At 46.6% G+C, this 15,787-nt stretch overlaps 1 long non-coding RNA gene across 14 annotated transcripts in view; it reads left to right on the top strand.

The window, feature by feature from the left end:
- LOC105495369 (uncharacterized) overlaps nt 1-15,787 on the top strand; it is a 252,278-nt gene that overhangs the window by 12,146 nt on the left and 224,345 nt on the right. For 11 of the 14 annotated variants that reach the window (XR_011608812.1, XR_011608810.1, XR_011608808.1 and 8 more), the window contains exon 3: nt 2,482-2,602. The exons of the other annotated variants lie outside the window; for them this stretch is intronic. This is a non-coding gene — a long non-coding RNA (uncharacterized lncRNA). The remainder of the gene's footprint in view (nt 1-2,481; nt 2,603-15,787) is intronic. 14 annotated transcript variants of the gene reach the window in all.

Raw genomic sequence — 15,787 nt, 5'->3', positions numbered from 1 at the left:
CACTCCTGACCTATAGAATCCAGCTTCTTCTGGTCTAGGAATCTGCATTGCAAATAAATCTTAAAATCTTTCTGGAAGAAGACAAGGTGTATTTATTATTTTTTAATTAGCACATTTGTAAAGTCAATAGGGTGGGGTCAGGCATGGTAGCTCATGCCTATAATTCCAGCATTTTGGGAGGCTGAGGCAGGTGGATCACGTGAGGTCAGGAGTTTGAGACCAACCTAGCCAACATGGTAAAAACCCATCTCTACTAAAAATTCAAAAGTTAGCCGGGCGTGGTGGTGGGCGCTGGTAATTCCAGCTACTAGGGAGGCTGAGACATGAGAATCACTTGAGCCTAGGAGGTGGAGGTTGCAGTGAACTGAGATCACGTCACTGCACTCCAGCCTAGATGACAGAGTGAGACTCTGTCTCAAAAAAAAAAAAAAAAAAAAAAAGAAAGAAAAAACAAGAAAATACAAAAAAGTCAATAGGGTGATGTCAAGCTGAAATTTTCTATAGCACTCTTCATTCCGTTATTCAACAGATACTTATAGCACATACTATGTGCCAGGCACCATGCTAGGGGCTGGGCGCTGGGGATACAGCACTGACAATGTAAATAAGGCTCTGAAAGTCTTGGTGTGTACTTCCAGTGACTTGAGAGGAGGTAGAGCTTAATGATCGCTGGATGGTCCAGGATGACGTCATGGGGAAGCATCTGGGGCTAGTCTTGATGGAAAAGTCCATTATCCCCAAGGATAAGGGGTTGATGCTCCAGGTGGAGGTGGGGCTAGCAAAGGCTTTGAGGGGGGTGGGGGGGAGGAACTGCAAAACAGGATTTGAGACATTTAGACTTTAGCAGCATCACAGACTTGGGAAGTCAGTGAGAAAAATGAGGAAATGGGAATCTTTGCTATCTTAGGCTGCTTATCTTTCCCAGAATCTTATCTTCCTTTCCCAGGAAGTCCCCCAGGTGCCTCCAGCACTCCTAGAAATGTTGGTTGAATGAATGAAAGAAGGATGGTAGGAGAGCAGGGGGAGATAAAAGATACAAAAAAGAGGAAGGAACAAAAAAGAATGAATCAGGAGATTTAAAAAAGAGGAGGAGTCCCCATCGTGTAATTCATGAACTTGAGAAGCTATTTGGAGTAGGGATAAAAACGTGTGTGCGTGTGTGTGTGTGTGTGTGTGTGTGTGTGTGTGTGTAACAGGCAGAGACTTTCAAAGCAATCAAAGTAACTCTGATTAACACTCACCCTCTCTCTCTCAAACTCATTTCCTCCCAGCCAAGGCCCAGGGCAGACACGACTGACTGTAACCCTAAGAGGGAGGAAAAGCTTGAGCAATTATTTTTATACCAAAAAAAGAAAAAAAAAAAAAAAAAAACCTCAAAGATGCGGGCGTGCTCAGGGCCCCAGCCAAGCGCTTTGAGCTTTGAGGTTTGAGCCTGTCGTATGCCCTTACCACCAGCACCCCATCTCCAAACCTTCCTTCTCTCCCAGCCCCCACATGGTCTGGCCTCTATCTTCTGCCCGCCTGTGACAGACGGGCCAGGCCAGGCACCCCCAGAGACCATCCCCCTCCCCAGCCAGGGGCCTGTCCCCTCTGAAACTGATCCCGTACCTTTGGATCTAATTTGTTTCTCTGTCTGCCAGGTTTGGGGGGGTCTTGCCTGGAGACGTGGTGGTCACAGGTGACATTAATCACGTCTGCGTCTTCCGAGGGCTGAGGATAGGATATCAGAGAGGTGACCAAGCATTGGCCACATGATTCAAATCATCCCAGCATTGATTAATTGGGTTCATCCTGAGTTTCTGAATCATAACAACTGTTTTTCTCCTTCACCTCACGTCAACAGGCCCTTAAAGGGGAAGGATCCGTTTACCCATCGCATATGGTGCATTAAGTTGATCAGCTCCTATTAAATGTTAAACGCTGGATGCGTTTTAGACAAACTCGATTTGCTCAAGATACTTTTCAAAGGTTCTGTGATGATAATTAGCATCTCTCTCCCTGCCTCGCCCCTTCCTCCGGCTTTCCTGGGACATGTTTTGGCTCCAGCCTCTGACAGATGGGATGAGGGAACGTGTGGGCTGATAGAGAGGGTCCTTTGGAGGGGGAACTGGGTGGGGGGAGAGCCCCCACAGGCTGTTTAAAAGAGATACAGTTTCTGAAAAGTTTAATAAGGCAGAAAACAATCCCGGATGCCAAATTTGCCTTCCAAAAGCTAACTATTCAGATTGCCTCCTGCTCCTACATGGTGGAAAAAACAGCATTTCTCCAGCCAAAAAAGCTGTTTTCTAGAGAGGAGAAATTCTGTTTCTGCACGGGGATGGGTGCTGGAAGCTTAGCGACAAAAATGCAGAAACAAAACCCGGTTCTAATGCAAATCGGTAAGAGAAGAAAGAAAATCAGTGAGACGAGGATCAGCAGAAAACAATAATCAAAGCTCAGGCTCATTTCTTTTTTCACTTTTGTTTTTGTTTTGTTTTTCAGACAGAGTCTCACTCTGTTGCCCAGTCTGGAGTGCAATGGTGTGATCTTGGTCACTGCAACCTCTGCCTCCCGGGTTCAAGCGATTCTTCTGCCTCAACCTCCCAAGTAGCTGGGACTACGGGTGAGTACCACCATGCCCAGCTAATTTTTGTATTTTTAGTAGAGATGGGTTTCACCATGTTGACCAGGCTCTTCTCGAACTCCTGACCTCAGATGATCAATCCACCTCGGCCTCCCAAAGTCCTAGGATTACAGGCATGAGCCACCATGCCTGGCTTTTTTTTTTTTTTTTTTTTTGAGATAGGGTCATGCCCTGTCACCCAGGCTGGACTGCAGTGGTACAATCACAGCTCACTGTAGCCTCAGCCTCCTGGGCTCAAGTGATCCTCCCATCTCAGCCTCCTGAGTAGCTGGGACTACAGGTGTGCACCACCATGCCCAGCCAATTTTTTATCTTTTGTAGAGACGGGGTTTCATTGTGTTGCCCAGGCTGGTCTCCAACTCCTGGGATCAAGTGATCCCCCGGGCCAGGCCTCCCGAAGTGCTGAGATTACAGGTGTGCACCACTGTGCCTGGCCCAGGCTCATTTCTTACTCTCTCTCTCTCTTGCCTGTGAAAGAGAGCGATTCAGCAGGGTTGCTATATCACACTGGGTGAGTGACCTCGGAAAAGTCACTGTGTTTAACCTGAATCTCAGCCTTCTGTTTACAGTAAGAAAATTAATACTATTCACTTCCATTGAGAAGTTAAAACTAAAAGAAGGAATTTTAATCCCAGCACTTCGAGAGGCTGAGGTGAGAGGATCACTTAGACCCAGGAGTTAGAGACCAGCTTGGGCAACACACGTAGACCCCGTCTCTACAAATAATATTAAAAAAAGAGGAACTTTAGTCAAATGGCTCAGCAGATGCTGGGTTCTTGGCAGACACTGACCTAGTAAGTGTGTGTATGTTGGGGTGAGGGGTGGCGCTGTGCCAAGGAGACCCTGGCCCTTCATACGTGTGGATTGGTTTGGTTCACAATGTTTCAAAATGTAGATGAGCTCCAAGGTTTAGCCAAAGGGACGTTTTTGGCTGGAAAACATGAAAATGTAGAGCCAGCCTCTTAGTGTGGGCCTGGAAGCCCCCAGCAATGTTGGACTAAAAAGTAAATTGAAAATTGATGAGCACGTCTGGAAGCCTCTCAGGGAGAATGGAGGCTGTTGACCCCCCACATAACAAAAACCTCCCAGGAATCCTTGTCAGCAGTGTTTTGTCTCCTAATAGCATGTTCAGTTATTTGAAATGACCCTGGTCCTCTGTGAACACAGCCTTGTTTTCAGTGATGGACAGAAGGTGAGTAAGGTATTGGACAGGGTTGTCCAAACCCTGCGTGCCCTGGATGGACTTTGGACTGGGGTGAATCTCATTACCATGAGCCATGTTTCCCTGGTGGCTGCTGCTAATTGTTCTGTGGAACGACTGGACTTTTCCGGTGCTCTGGGAATCAGAGGATGGACAGGCAGGCCACATATGGGGAAAGAGGAAGAGATGCAGTAGAGGCCATGTAAGGAGAGACAGAGACAGACAGAGGAGAAATAGAGAGACAAAGAAAGAAAGAGTCAGGCAGAGAGAGAGAAAGAGAGAGAGAGAGACAGAGAGGAGAGGGAAGAGATAGAGGTTAAAAGTCTAAAAGTCTGAGAGCATGAAAGAAGCAGCAGAAGAAAAAAGGAAAGGGAGCGAGACAGAGAATTACCCACAAATTCTGTCTTCTACAGAAGAGAATTTCTCTTCTGTAGAAATACAGAAGAACAGAGCCAAGGAGAGGGTCAGAAATACAGACAACACATGCAAAACAGAAACATGACAACTCAGCTACATAAGGAGAAATAGAGGCCATGGCTTATGCTGGGAATCCCAGCACTTTGGGAGGCTGAGGTAGGCAGATCACTTGAGTCCAGGAGCTCGAGACCAGCCTGGACAGCATAGTGAGATCCCATCTGTACAAAAACTTAGCCAGGCATGGTGGCATATGCCTGTAGTTCTAGCTACTGGGAAGCTGAGGTGGGAGAATCACTTGAGCACCCGGGAGATCAAGGCTGTAGTGAGCCATGATCGCACCACTGCACTCCAACCTGGGCAACAGAGCGAGACCCTGTTTCAAAGAGAAAAAGAAAAAAATAAGGGAACAAGTGAGTGAGCAGCGAGGGGACTTGCAAGGTAATATCCGGTACATGGAGGTGCTCTATCCCTAGGAAGCTTGCTGTCATTTCTCTCCCAGAACACTGAGTCCCTCTCAGTGTCACCAGACCTCAAAGTCCCTGGCAAGCCTGGTGCTCTTAGGGACACTAGTAGGATATCACAAGTTAGACATCAGGGCTGCAAGGTGGGATTCCATCAGGGGAGGGATGAACTGTGGAGAGGATCAAAGGGAGCTGGGGCCTTGGATTCACTGGCAGGACTCCCAGTGGGGCCCACAGGCCTCAATTCCTGGCGGAACCCCCAGGAAACATTCTGATGTGCAGAGAGAGATGCTCCAACTTCATGCAGGCTGCCTCCTCCCTCCCTCCCTCCCTCCCTCCTAGTCTTCCATGTTCCTTGAAATCACAGTTGAGGGTTGATGAATGCTTAATTGAACTCAAGAGATAGCAGGGTCCTGCTTGAGTTTGTTTCTTTGTGTATACCATGACCATTGGATTAAGCTGGAGTCTGCCTTACCAAGTTGTCCAAAGACCCGATGGCATGGTGTTAATGCACTGGTGGCAGAAGAACATGCTCATTTGGAGTGAGACAGTCTTGGGAGGAGATCAATTTCTTGAACCTTAGTCTCCTCCTGTGTGGCATGGGGGTGATATTATACAAATACCTCTCTGACTGCGTTGCTGGGAGCCGTACATGTGATTGCTAATGCTGAAAGTGGAACCCGTGCCTGGCACATAGTAAGCGCTCGGCTCTTGGCGGCTCTGGAGTGCTTAGAAGACAGAAGCCAGATCGCTGTCCTGGACAGGGGGTAATATATGGCATCGAGCTCCGACTGAGAATTGAATTCAACCTCAGCCGGAGAATTAGAACATTGTGATTAGAAACAAGAAGAGAGAAGGGACAAAACAACCTGTCTTCAAGTGCATGATGACAGAGCACAGACTTTCCTGGCAGCCCGAGGGGCTGGGGAAGGACAGGGCAGATCATATTAATAACAATAAATTATATCTGCACTATGATTTATGGGGCCTGATGTGCTTCTCATTATGCTACCTTACAGTACCATAGGAAGGGCTTATTATCCTCATTGCTGTGTGCTGCAGTGGTTTTCGTGTAATTGTTGCTGTTAGTGACCGTAGTGTTATCCGTGCTATTATGGATGTTATTTCTCCTTGTTTCCAAATGGGGGAAACTGAGGCTCAGAGCGAGCTAGCGACTTAACCAAGGAAAAGGTTGGTGCTAGGATTCAAATCTAGGTTTTTTTAGTCTTGGAGTTTTATTCTGGCTGCATTCTACTCTCTTACAATCCCCTTTCCACTCTGCCATTTTGTAACCTCTTTGGTCTGGGGAGTCTTGGTCCCTCTTTCCCACAATGGACAGTTTTTTTTCCTTGTTAGCCAGGGGTGATGGGGCTCAAGGGCCCCTTCCGTCTGACCACCAGGGCCTCCCTCTGTCTATAACCAACCAGCACTCCATCCCCAGGCCTATCCCCCCTCAGGAGAGCTCCAAGTTCAGTCAGAATCCCTGCAGGCAGCTACCCATTGCAAGGCAGGCAGGGGTGACACAGATTTGAACTTGAACTTTCAAGTCTTCCCCTTGGCTGGCCTCACTTTTGTCTTTGAACCCAGCAGCAACCTGGCCGGTGGTTTACCCCACTCGTTCTCCTTCACTGCCTTCTCCTTTCCTTCTCTTCTCCCAAAGTCTGCTCAGGATTGAGATGGTTAGGGACCAGGTTCATTTAGCATTTGCAGGATGAGCTATTTCAAGAATGTGCAGATTCAGTCTCGGAAATGGCAGAGGAGAAGCCTGGCTTGGCTTCTGAGCAGGAGAACAAATGAACCCCCGACCCCCCCTTCCCCATCCTGCGATTTCCTTTGTCTCAATCCAAAATCCCCCTTTACATGATCCTGGAGGCTTCCTAATAAAACAGAATCGTAACTTTATCTAAGACGAGTGCAGCACATGTAGAATGGATAAGGTGTAATTAATAACAGAAAATAATGCTTCCCCCTCCTGACCTTTCACCCTCATATAAGTGTCTTAAGTTTTATGACAGCTAAGCACAAAATTAGTGTGTGCATGCATGCGTGCATGTGTGTGTGTGTGCGTGTACTTCAGTGTGTGCGTTTGAGCTGAACCTATGTGGGGCCAATACGTCTGTCTAGTGAGTATTCACCTAACCCTGGCTGGAACTGGTTTACGTTTCTGGGTAGACTGGCCTCTCGCTGAACCCAGGAATTGCCTGAAACCGATCTGATTTCTTGAAGTGAGGATTCTGTCTGGATCTCAAAATACCCCATGTCTATTTGCATGCAAATGTTTGGACAATGCAGAAAAAAATATATATATATATATATATACATATATATATAAAAATAAATAAAAGGATGACATGTGAGCATGCGCATGCAGACACACACGCACACACACTCACATACACACACATTCACATACACATACACACACACATTCACACACACACACACACACACACTAGCCTTTGGATTGTCTACGATTTTTTAGAACCGCGGTGGATGCTGGGGGAGGGCTATTGATACTTATCTGTGTACCTAACAATGGGCAGGAAAGCAAGATAAGCATTTCATTGGTTTTGATGCTGGAAATTCTTGGGACATACAAAGATCTCATGACGGAAAATGCTCTCTTCAGCAACTGCAGTGCTCCTGATCCCCAGCATGGCATCTTCCTTGCTGTTTATCTAGGGGCCAGCGAAAGACATGTGCTCGACTTAGCAAGATAGGGGCTAGACAAACCATGGTGAGGAGAATGGCACTTACCCGTCTTCCCAGACTGCTGTCTGCAGTCGAAATTGAAGTGAGTTTGAACCAATACTGTTTATCTTAATGGTTCCACAACTATGTTCGTTTTAAGTAATATTATCTTTCTTTAAAAGGTCACTGGGCTGGCCCAAGCTATTGGTTTCTCGTGATTCATTACGTTTGATGTTCAACTTTTCTCGAAGTCCGCAACACCAACCTCTGGGTTAATGGAAGCCACACCGGCCATGAAGCCAGTAGCTTTGAATCCTCCCTGGATGGGGAGGCCTGGGCCGGGCAGAGTGAGCTGCTTGCTTTTGATCAGCAGCGCTGATGTGAACCAGAGGTCACGCATGTTTGGGGCCTGTGTGTTAGCTCTACCAGACAGCAGCAACTGGGCCTCGACACTCCCTCCCACCCCAAGCCCCTTGAGTTTCGTTTTCCATGGTTGTCCCTCTGTGGGCTGACTTTTTCAAGACCCCTAGGGCACCAGAAAGACTTTTGCTGGGGGGAGATCCAGGGCCCTAAATCACTGGAGAAGTCTCCTTTGTCCACTCCGAGGGTCTTCCTCTTTCCATCCTTGACTGTTCCAGACACACATACACCAATTCCCACTCCCTCAGGGAATTTCTGCTCACCAGCGACAGGTGGATTTGCAGGGAGATCTGTTTCTCCCAGTAGAGTCTTCGGGTTGTTGAGTTCTTTTATGGGCATGCTTGAACTCTGGAGGGCCCCCAAACTCACAGCCACCTCTGTCTGCTAAATCAATCGTAAATTTTCCTGGCATTATGTCATCCTGTCATCCTTTTACAGATGCTTTTGCCTGCCATATTTTTATGGCTCTTCTTCCAAGAGGGGCTGCATGGAGGGTCAGTGTTATTTATCTCGAAGGAGAAGAGCAGGAGAATCTCTTATCGCTGGTATCAGAAAGTGGGATTTCCCACTTACCACCCCCTCTTTGGCTTTGGAGTTTAAAGACAACACCAACCGGCTGGACTGAGTAGTTTAGGGAGTTCCTTAGGCTGCCATCTTTATAAAGTTGACAATGACCAGAAAATGGGGGACTTCCACCCTCCCCTAATTTCATATCCTGCTAGATACTTAAAATCATAGTAGACCAGCCCTGGAGTTTGTTTCCAGGACAAGAAGATCTTGATTGGATTAACGTATTTCCCAATGGAGGCTCTGAGGCTTTGGCAAACATAATAAGAGGAGTAGCTCTTAAACAACAACACTTGAAAAATTAAACAAGTAATATATATTCATTATAGGAGAAGTAGAAAAGGCAGATAAGGAAAGAGAAGAAAATGAAAATCACCTGTAATCCCATTACATAGGGCTAACCATTCATAGTTTACCATATATCTTTCCAGTCTTTTTCTGTGTATGGTATATACATTTTAAAATGAAAATAAGATATCACATATACTTTTTTGTATTTATTTACTTATTTATTTATTATAGAGACAAGAGCTTACTATGTTGCCCAGGCTGGTCTCGAAATCCTGGGCTCAAGTGATCCACCCACTTTGGCCTCCCAAAGTGTTGGGATTACAGGTGTGAGCCACGAAGTCCAGCTTGCTTTTTTGTTCTTTTAGATGGGCTCTCCTCTGTCGCTCAGGCTGGAGTGCAGTGGTGTGATCATACCTCACTGTAACCTTGAGCTCCTGGGCTCAAGTGATCTTCCCACCTTGGCCTCCTGACTACAGGTGTGCACCACTATGGGACTACAGGTATGCATCACCATGGCTGGCTAATTAATTTTTTTTCTTTTTTTTTTGGTAGAGATGGGGTCTTGCTCATGTTGCCCAGGCTCGTCTTGAACTCTTGGGCCCAAGAGGACCTCCCACCTCAACCTCTCAAAGTGCTGGGATTACAAGTGTGAACCACTGTACCAGGTACATATCACATATACTGTCAATGGTTCTATTCATCAGGTAAATCATATACATACACATATATAATATATATTGTAATATATTCTACATATAGTATATTTATTTATCTATTTATATACATATTTTTGAGATGGAGTCTCGCTCTGTTGCCCAGGCTGGAGTGCAGTGGTGTTATCTCAGCTCACTGCAACCTCTGCCTCCCAGGTTCAAGCAATTCTCCTGCATCAGCCTCCTGAGTAGCTGGGACTACAGGTGCATGCCACCACACCCCATTAATTTTTGTATTTTGGTAGAGACGGGGTTTCGCCATGTTGGCCAGACTGATCTCGAACTCCTGACCTCAAGTGATCTACCCGCCTTGGCCTCCCAAAGTGCTGGGATTATAGGCATGGGCCACCACACCCGGCCTATGATACATTTAAATAATACAGACATAACAAGAACAATAAAAACCAAATTGTACCCACTCTTTACCTTCCAGTGAACACCTTTCTAGATCTCTCTTTTCAGATTATTTGCTAACCTGCTTTTACAAACCTTAGCAATATAGAATGGGCTTCCCCATGCCAGTAAATCTGTCTCTACACTAGGAGCTCAGTTGTGTTTCACTGTCAGGATGCATCATGGGCCAGGCTCAGTGGCTCATGCCTATAGGCCCAGCAATTAATTTGGGAGGCCAAAGTAGACAAATCACCTGAGCCCAGGGATTCAAGACCAGCCTGGGCAACATGATCAAACTTTATCTCTATAAAGAATATAAAAGTTAGCTGGGTGTGGTGGTGTGCTCCTGTAGTTCCAGCTACTTGGGAGACTGAGGCAGGAAGATCCCTTGAGCCCAGGAGGTCAAGGCTGCAGTGAGCCATGATCATGCCATTGCACTGCATGCAGCCTAGGCACAAAGTGAGACCCTATCTCAAAAAAATAAAATTAAATTGAATTAAAATTTTATGACGCACCAGGCTTTAGCTAATACCCGCGCCCTGCAGTTGTGTAGGTAGCTGATTTCCGGTTGTTCACAAACACCTTTTCTCCCAGCTTATTTGCCAATACTGTATCAGATGAAATTTGCTTCCCACCCACAGCCTGTCCAACAAAGGTTCTCCACCCCACCCACAACTCTGTTGAGCAAGATGGAAATTAAAATATGCTCAGAAGGTTTTTGTTTTTGTTATTATTTTTTTGAGACAGCGTCTCGCTCTGTCACCCAGGCTGGAGTGCAGTGGCACAATCTCTGCTCACTGCAACCTCCACTTCCTGAGTTCAAGCAATTCTCATGCCTCAGCCTCCCAAGTAGCTGGGATTATAGGCACGGGCCACCACGCCCAGCTAAGTTTTGTATTTTTAGTAGAGACAGGGTTTCACTATGTTGGCGAGGCTGGTCTCAAACTCCTGACCTCAAGCGATCCTCCTGCCTCAGCCTCCCAAAGTGCTGGGATTACAGGTGTGAGCCACTGCGCCCGGCTACTCTCAGAAGGTTTTCAGTAGCAGAAAAGCCAATTGACAGTCATTTAAATGATGAGGGGCCCATCTTTCTCATATGATGGATAGTCCAGAGGTGGGCTGCTGCCCTATGAGGTCACCAGCACCCCACTTTTCTCGATTACACTTCCACCATCTTCAGTATTTTCTCTTGTTATTCTCGTGCTTGCCTCTTGTTCGATGATGGCTGCCTCAGCTCCAGGCATCACATCTCTGCCATTAAGACAAAAGAGTGGCACCGGAAGGAAGGCTTTCCTCTTGAGCATTTCTCCTTTATAAGAAACCAAAACTTGGCCAGGTGTGGTGGCTCATGTCTGTAATCCCAGCACTTTGGGAGGCCGAGGAGGGCGGATCACTTGAGGTCAGAAGTTCAAGACCAGTCTGGTCGACATAGCAAAACTCCGTCTTTATGGAAAAAAAAAAAAAAATTAGCCGGATATGGTGGCGCGTGCCTGTAATCCCAGCTACTCAGGAGGCTGAGATGGGAGGGTCGCTTGAACGTGGGAGGTGGAGGTTGCAGTGAGCCGAGATCACACCACTGCACTCCAGCCTTGGCAATGGAGCAAGACTTTATTAGCTCAAACAGCATGGTCAGCTGTAGCTGCCAAGAGGCCAGGAACGTGAATCTTTCATTTTTCAGACTCATGGTAGGCGGCAGGAAGGGAGAGGAATGCTGGGATTGGGTGTTGCATCAGCTAAGCAATGGTTTAGGCAGAACATCTAAAACATTCTCTTTACAGCTAGGCATATTCTGGGCATTGCCTTCACTTATGACTCTAACTTCCCTTGTCTCACCGGTCTCTTATGTCTCCAATCCCTGCTCCTAACTCTTCTTTTTTTTTTTTTTTTTTTTTTTTTGAGTTGGAGTCTCACTGTGTCGCCCAGGCCGGAGTGCAATGGTGCAATCTCAGCTCACTGCAACCTCCACCTCCTAGGTTCAAGTGATTCTCATGCCTCAGCCTCCTGAGTAGCTGTGATTACAGGTGTGTGACACCACACACACCTGGATAATTTTTGTACTTTTAGTAGAGACAGGGTTTCACCATGTTGGCCAGGCTGGTCTTGAACTCCTGACCTCAGGTGATCCACCCGCCTCAGCATCCCAAAGTGCTGGAATGACAGGCATGAGCCATCGCTCCCAGCCCCTAACGTTTCTTATTGTGTGGTCTGGCCTCTTGCTTTAGGAGATACATTTGGACTCCTTCATGCTAGACTTGGCTTCTTGTTCAACTCTTGCCTCTGTCTGGCAGATGCTTCCTAGTTTGTAAAGTGCTGGAAAATTGGAAGGACTTGTTTATTTGCAAATGGAGTCAGTGCTGAGCTCCACAGTGCAGGGACTAGCAATTCCTTCTGTGAATTCCCAGTCTCCAGCAGAGAGGCTTTCACAATTTATGTCCATTTAACCCAAAAATGGTTAAACCTTGATTCCAGAAATGTTTACCAAGAAGAAACATTCTGTAGCATTAGAACTTGCACCCTTGAGAACTCTGCTTTGTAACTAGAATCATGGGATGCTTTTGAGTTGAACCATGCTCCAGTTATTTTATTTTATTTTTTTTAAGACAGAATTTCCCTCTTGTTGCCCAGTCTGGAGTGCAATGGTGCGATCTCAGCTCACTACAACCTCCACCACCCAGATTCAAACAATTCTTCTGCTTCAGCCTCCAAAGTAGCTGGGATTACAGGCATGTGCCACCACACCCGGTTAATTTTGTTTTTTTGTTTTGTTTTGTTTTTGTTTTTTTTAAGTAGAGATGGGGTTTCACCACGTTGGTGAGGCTGGTCTTGAACTCCTAACCTCAAGCGATCCTCCCGCCTCAGCCTCCCAAAGTTCTGGAATTACAGGCGTGAGCCACTGTGCCTGGCCCGTGCTCCAGTTTTGTCTTAGGAGAGTTTTCTCTGCCTTACAGCCACGAAGTCCATGCTCTAGGGAGGTCTAAAGCTGTGTGGAGACAGTCTGTTGCTGGGTGTGCTGTGAACCTGCAGCTTAGAGCCAGATCTAGATTCATGATGATTATTTCATGATTTACCGAAATGAGTCCATGGTCTAGGTAGGATGGAAACAGAGAAACCTATTCTCCCAGTGTATGTCAAATAAAACTGGAAAAAAAGTAACATTGGTCCTACAGAAAAAAAATATAAAAAGGTGAAGAAAAAGAATGAACTTTTTGGCTAGGCGTGGTGGCTCACAGCTGTAATCCCAGCACTTCGAGAGGCCAAGGCAGGAGGATTGCTTAAGCCCAGGAGCTTGAGACCAGCCTGGGCAACATAGGGAGAGCCCATCTCCACAAAAAAGAAAAAATAAAACAATTTCACTGGTGGTCCCAGCTACTTGGGAGGCTTAGGTGGTAGAATCACTTGAACCCAGGAGGTTGGGGCTGCAGTGAGTCATGTTTGCACCACTGTCCTCCAGCCTGGGCAACAAAGTGAGATCCTATGTCTCTCAAAAACAAACAAACAAACAAACAAGCAAAGTGGCTGCCAGGAGCTGGGGGTGGGGAAAATGGAGAGTTGTTCAATGGATATAAAATTCCAGAGCTCTTCTGTACAACATTGTGCTATAGTGAATGCAGCATTGTGCACTTCAAAATGTGATAGGAAGGTAGATCTCATGTGAAATGTTCTTATCACAGGAAAAACAAACAAAAAACAATAACAAAAACAAAAGCACACGGGACACTTAGGAAGGTGTTGGATATGTCTATTACTTTGACTGTGGTGATGGTAGCACGGGTGTCCATACACATTTGAACTCATCAAACTTACACACATTAAATATATCCAATATCCAGTTCTGGCTGGGCGCAGTAGCTCATGCCTGTAATCCTAGCACTTTAGGAGGCCGAGACAGGAAGATCATTTGAGCTCAGGAATTCAAGACCAGCCTGGGCAACATAGTGAGACCTTATCTCTATTTTAAATAATAATAATAAAATAAATAAATATATCCTATTATTTGTGTATCTATGCCTCAATAAAGGTGTTAAAAAACACTCCTGGCTGGGCGCAGTCGCTCATGCCTGTAAATCTAGCACTTTGGGAGAGCAAGGCGGGCGGATCACTTGAGGTCAGGAGTTTGAGGCCAGCCTGGCCAACATGGTAAGATCCTGTCTCTACAAAAAATACAAAAATTAGCTGGGCGTTGTGGCAGTCGCCTGTAGTCCCAGCTACTTGGAAGGCTGAAGCAGGAGAATCACTGGAACCCACAAGGTGGAGGTTGCAGTGATCCGAGATCACACCACTGTACTCCAGTGTGGGTGACAGAGTGAGACTCTGTCTCAACAACAACAACAACAACAACAACAACAAACTATTTTATGGGGGTTATTTTTAGGATTCATTGAGTGAGTATTTATAAAGTGTGCAAGGAAGACTACCTGACAATAAATGCTTGGATGAGCTGTTGTAGTCTTTCTCTTGCTACTTGAAAGCCAGAAACAGGTATATTATCTCTGTAACCTCAGTGCCTGATTGCTCTGACATTTGGAGGATGTTTGCTGAATGACTGTATGACCTTCAGTTGCTGGAGATGATGGTGGAAGGCTGACCTACTTCCCACATGCAGACAGTAGACGCCTAAGCCTACAGCTAAGTCTGCCGGAAGTCCCACTTCCCAGCCTGTTTCCAGACTCATGTGTCCTTGAGGGGGTTAAAACATAAAGAAAGCTCCAGATCCGGTTTGGCTAATGTGTGGAAAATTCCATAGATGCACTGTCTGGTCCCAGTCGCCCATGTCACTGCCACCAACTGCAGCATTGCAGACACATCAGAGAAAAGAGAAGGTGAACACATTTCTGAATGCAGAAGCAAATTCAGCTGGTGTGTGGGGAGCACAATGTTCCAAACACAATTAAAACCCAATCAGCATCCAGAAAAGTGCATTAATGTCCCTCAATCAAATGACAGAGCACATGTGGTGTAGGCATCTCTCTGGGGGCTGCTTCTTCAAGGGTTGTCATTGATGGCAGAGACGGCCTCCACCCAGGCAGAATCCAGCATAGGCCTTAGTCTCAGAGGCTGGGATTCCATTCCAGTATCTGGAAGAAACCTAGGACCTAGCTCCACTTTTTTTTTTTTTTTGAGACGGAGTATCACTCTTGTGGCCCAGGCTGGAGTGCAATGGCACGATCTCAGCTCACCGCAACCTCCACCTCCCGGATTCAAGCGATTCTTCTGCCTCAGCCTCTCGAGTAGCTGGGATTACAAGTGCCCGCTACTGTGCTCGGCTATTTCTTTTGTGTTTTTAGTAGAGACGGGGTTTCTCCATGTTGGTCAGGCTGGTCTCGAACTCCTGACCTCAGGTGATCTCCCCGCCTCAGACTCCCAAAGTGCTGGGATGACAGCCGTGAGCCACTGCGTCTGGCCTTGTTTTTGGTTTTTTTTTTTTTGTGTGGTGGTGGTTGTTTGTTTGTTTGTTTGAGATGGAGTTTCACTCTTGCTGCCCAGGCTGGAGTGTAATGGCACGATCTTGGCTCACTGCACTGTCTGCCTCCTGAGTTCAAGCAGTTTTTCTACCTCAGCCTCCTGAGTAGCTGGGACTACAGGCATGTGCCACTATGCCCGGCTAATTTTTTTGTATTTTTAGTAGAGATGGGGTTTTACCATTTTGGCCAGTCTGGCCTTGAACTCCTGATTTCAGGTGATCTGCCAGCCTCTGCCTCCCAAAGTGTTAGAATTACAGGTGTGAGCCACCGTGCCCGACTTTGTTTTGTTTTTAACTCTTGATATATGTGGATGCTGAAGAGGAGAGATCAGCTGACTCTTCTTGGGAGCCCATTTCTTTTCTTTTCTTTTTTTTTTGAGATGGGGTCTGGCTCTGTCGCCCAGGCTGGAGTGCAGTGGCACGATCTCGGCTCACTGCAACCTCTACCTCCTGGGTTCAAGCGATTCTCCTGCCTCAGTCTCCTGAGTAGCTGGGATTCCAGGTGCCCGCCCCCATGCCTGGCTAATTTTTGTGTTTTAGTAGAGACAG

This window comes from Macaca nemestrina, chromosome 10 (genome assembly GCF_043159975.1).
Source record: "Macaca nemestrina isolate mMacNem1 chromosome 10, mMacNem.hap1, whole genome shotgun sequence".
Taxonomy (NCBI): Eukaryota; Metazoa; Chordata; class Mammalia; order Primates; family Cercopithecidae; genus Macaca; species Macaca nemestrina.
The sequence above is the reverse complement of the archived record's forward strand: the minus strand, read 5'-3'. Positions and strand labels throughout refer to the sequence as shown.